The following is a 4,977-nucleotide window of genomic DNA, read 5'->3' on the forward strand; positions in this document are numbered from 1 at the left end:
TCTGCAAGAATTCAGTTAATCATTCCCCTTAGTATAAACCTTTCCTGTTTTCCTAAGGAGGTAATTTTCATCACCATCATTTAAATGCGTAAGACTCAGTTGACTGGTATTTACTTTAATTAATGTTGAAAACACTTCCGCAGAAGGTCTCTGTAGAATTTCTTCTCTCTGTGATTTAGATGTAGTCATCTTTCCTTTTGAGTCATTATATCTAGGAGAAAAGCTTACAATTAAATATATATATATATTTTCAGGGGAATAAAATGATATTTTGGTCTGATAGCAAGTATATACCGTGTTCCTAGTACTAGGCTGAGGGTAGGAAGTTGGAGGGGAGAGTCACTGCACATTTAGTAAAACATCCTAACCCTAAAGAAATTCTTCTCCCAACCTGGAAAAAAGGAAACAACAGCATGGTGAAATGGAAATGGTCAAAGAAATGGTCAAAGGTTTGGGGGAGGGTGCGGAGTCCTACCAGTAACTCACTCTGTGACTTTCAGCAGCTTCTCTTTGGTTAGTCTTCTTACCCATAAAATTCAGGGGAGGGGTGATTGGATGATTTCTGAAGGTTGCCATTCAGCCCTGACACTGTATGCCATAATAAGTAATCAGCTGATAGGTTGCAGGGTGCCAAAGTCAGGCTAGACTGAAGCGTTTCTCAAAATTATCAAAACATTATGGGCAAGATAATTCTTCGTTTGGGTGGCTGTTTTGAGTATCGTAGGATATTTAGGGACATCCTCTGCCTCTACAAACTAAATGCCAGTAGAACTCGTCCCTCCAAACCCCCGAGTTGTGACAACCAAAAATATCTCCAGATATTACCAGAAGTTCTCTGGGGGACAGAATCACCCCTGGTTGAGAGCCACTAGGCTGGAAGAATTCCAAGAAGACCAAAAGGATTGCAACCGGGAACTCTGGGGCTCTGGACCTTCATGGAGAAGGTACAACTCGGGCTGAGCCCTGGGGATTAACAGAGAGGTGAGGGAAGTGTATGAGCACATGTTCAGTGAGAGAATTTGCATGGCGTTGGCTGGCGTTGGTGAGGGAAAGAAGGCGAAAATGTGTTGGCAATAACTGTGGGTCATAGCTGAGCATAATAGTCAATAAAAGGAGAATCAAGAACTTCAAATGCCCCAAAATTGTCATAAATTATAATAAATTATTCTATCACTAAAATAGAATTTTTTAATTTTTAAAATTTTTTTTCTTTAGGGATGGTGAGAAGAATTTCCATTGTTCAGTTAGATCTTTTTGATCCTAAATCAGGAGTTGCAAATACAAAAGTCCTAATTTTGCCAAAGTGCTCAGTAGATGTCAGTGAAATCTGATTGACAGGTTAGCAATGGTGTCCATAATCTCTGCCTCTTTTCCTGGAATATGACGTTGTGTTTTGTTTAATAGGCACACATTCTTCTGAAAATTGTGTATAAGTGACTCAGGCCATTTGCTGGTTGAGCCTCAAAGCCAGGTGGATATACATTGACATGGTCATTCTCAGTAAAGAGCAAGAGAAAATTATAGTGAGGAACTGCATGATTTTGGGCCCAGTAAAACCCACAATGTACATTTCAGAGGACATGCTTTATAGGGACAGGCTTTATAGGGTACAGAAAGATAGGGATATCCTTTTGATTGCAATCAACAGAAATTTAAACACTAGCTCAATAAATACTAAATGTATTATAAATGTAAACTCTCTCATGGATATAAAAAGGGTCAAGGCCTCAAGTCCTCAAGCAAATTAAAACAAGGAGCAATAAACAGTAAATGCAGGAGGTGAGGATCTTTCTCCAGCTCTCTGGGCTGCCACATCATTCTCACTTCTCCCTCTCAACAAGTATATGCTTCCTCTCAGTCTTTCTGTCTCTGTCTCTCTTCTATATCTCTTTCTCCCTCTATCTGTTTCTCTTTCTGCCCATCTCTCTCTCTGTCTCCTTCCTTCTCTCTGTCTCAGTCTCTATCTCTGTCTTTGTCCATCTCTCTTTCTCTCTGACTCTCTCTGCCATATGCTGTTTGTTTATGACTTATTTATCTTGGCCAGGGTCTCCTGTAGCTGCCTCACACCCAGGCCCCATGCAGCATGACCCCAACCGTTTGGCTGTGGATCAATTTCCCATGTCTCAGGAGAACACAGGACTGCCCAGCTGAGTACAGCTGTTCCTCTAGACAGGGATGTGTGGATGGTCCTCACACTAACGTGCAGGAGCCAACAGAGGCAAGATTTTCCTAAAGGGAGAAGTGATCATTAGTGTCAAATGTATGAAATAGTCTGGCAAAATAAGGACTGAAAATTTATCCAGCAAATCAGGTGCCACGGAGGTCCTGTGAAAGAACACCGAGGGGGAGGCCAGAGCTCAGTGGACAAAGAAGTAAAAATAGTCCTAGAGAGTTCTCTTTCCAGAGCTTGGCTGAGAGAGAAAAGAAAAGGAGTGGTAGAGGGGCCTTGGGAGTCAGGAGAATGCTTTTATGAAATGGAGCCAATTTTGGGGGACAACTGGAAAATAGAAAGGAAGAAGTAAAGAGGGGGGTAGCTAATGCAGCAGGGCTTACAGAAGACTCCTGATGGGATCAATAGCATAGGACATGTTGGCCTTGAACAAAAGGCAGACACCTTGTGCTCTGAAATTGAAGGGAAATGGCAAAAGAGAAGCACAGATGTAAATATACTTGCAGGTAGGAAATAGAAAATTGAGGAGGTTCACATTAATGGACAAATCCATCCTCTGACAATGGAAGGGAAGGAAATGATGGAAGGGTGTTGAGGAGACTGTGGTCAGAGCCATCAGTACAGGCATCTGTGTTACATACTGCACAAGGGCATCATTTACTAACTTCTCCCAGAACATGAAGGCAAAAGACTCTGGCTTTCTAGTCAAGTCTTGGAAAAGCAGAGGAGAGCCTCCCCCTGCATTTGAGCTCACACTGCCCACAAGGCTGTGCACCCACATGGAGGAGCACACACGAGAGAGTTCTCACTAGTGCTCACACACACATAGACACTCAGGCATGACTATGTCCTATGCTAATCAAGATCTGAGCATTCCTTGAGGTTTTTTTCTCCTGCCCACAGAAGCCTGACTCATGCCAACTGAGATCCAACCCTGCTTTTCTTTCCCTGGGAAGGGGTAAAGATAGCCCAGAATGTGCTGCTGCTGCTGACATGGTGAAGGACCCAAAGTCAGGGGCAGGAGACAGGTTTTAAGTACTTGGGCCCATGTTGTGTGCTGCCACGTATGCTCCCCCCTGGGGCCATGGAAATCCCATTTCCTCCTCTCCTGAGGACAGAGCTCTCCAGATTGTACAATATCCAAATAAACTAACTGGAGGAAAAGGCACTTTTTGCTAATTCTTAGAGATTCTGAGAGTGATGAAGGTCTGCACGGTCGCTGAAGGGAACAGGAGAGCGGACTGGTGTATGCAATGCTGTGTTTCACTGAGGGTACAGCTGGAGCTGTACCCCATGAATTTTTCATGGGCCGATCTGCTCAATTGAATGATGCTCTGTTACTGTGCCTGGCAGCCGAGGGGTGGGAATAAAGAAGGCAGCTTAGGAGATGGAGCCAGGTTTAGAGTTTTTCCAGGAAAAACCCTGGCACCCTAGAGCTTTTCCAAGTCATTTAGCAGTTTGGAAGGCTAAGGGGTTCAGGAGACAAGCTTCTGTGTGCCCTGGTCCAGGGAGAACTTGAGGGGTCTGGTGGAGCACGAAGTGCATGAATCAGGGCAGCAGGATGAGGATATGAGATGACAGGGGCCCTCTTGCTACATAATCCAGATGCTGCCAATGTCTTTGGAACTCTGAGAATCCCACATGGGCCATTCTGTTGCCAAGACCATAGCCACGTGTACCATATAGACCTGGGCTTGAGTCCCTAATTGCTTTCTCAGGTGGTAACTGAAAAGCCTCCTGGACTCCTAGCCTCTGCTTTTACTCCCAAGGGTCATGCTTATCAAGATTCCTCCATCTTTCTGACCCTACGGGAGGCCCTGGGGACCTGTGCCTCCCATAGTGCATCTGTGTCCACTGTGTCTGCAGATGCCAAGAAGAAACAGTTCAAATGAATGATAGCTCATGCGTGGTATGGACTAAGACCATGGGGCTCAGCACTCATGCATAACTCGATCACCAGAAACATGTTTGGCCAAAAGTGAGCTTGAGTGCAGCAAACATCCCTCCCGGACCCAGCAGCCTACCCCCACCTCACTCCCCACCATGAGACTTAATGAAGAACTTTTTATTTATTTGTTTGTTTGTTTGTTTTGAGAGAGACAGAGAAAGATGAGTGGGGGAGGGACAGAAAGAGAGAGAGAGAGAGAGAGAAGGAGAGAGAATCCCAAGCAGGCTTCTCTAGGTGCAGAGCCCAATCTGGGGCTGAAACTCACAAAACATGAGATCATGAAATCAAGAATCGGAAGTTTAACTGGCTGAGCCACCCAGGCGCCTCTTGATAAAGAACCTTTAATGTTGAAATTCCAATCAATCTTTTCTTCTGTAACCACACAGGAAGATGGAGGAACTGGGTAACCCAGTTCCACCTACTTCAAAGCAATGACCCAACATTTTTTCTTGCTGAAACAACTTTGTGTTTGACTTTGGAAAGGCAAGCTATAGTCCTCAACCACTTCCCCCTGAAAGGCATGATTCCATGGGTCTCATACTCCTTTTGTGTTCCTGGTAGTTCCAGGTCATGCAGTTGCCTCTGAAACAGAGTCTGTGTCTAGCCTGTTCCCCCTTACCCCATTAACACTGCTCCCTGCCCCCCGCAGCCCACCATTCCTCTGCTAGAGTGCTTCTTGTGAAAGCCTGATTATAGCAGACACTCCCTGGCTCAACAGTCTTCCAGGAGCAGGCCCTTTGTTGCCTACTGGGTCATGTTAAAAACGTTAGCCTAATGTAACATACATGTCTACCCTCTGAGTAGCTCCTCTCCTTGCAGGCAGGATCCATCCACACTTACTTACTTTCCACATATTTGA

This window comes from Hyaena hyaena, unplaced genomic scaffold (genome assembly GCF_003009895.1).
Source record: "Hyaena hyaena isolate Hyena2069 unplaced genomic scaffold, ASM300989v1 scaffold_24, whole genome shotgun sequence".
Taxonomy (NCBI): Eukaryota; Metazoa; Chordata; class Mammalia; order Carnivora; family Hyaenidae; genus Hyaena; species Hyaena hyaena.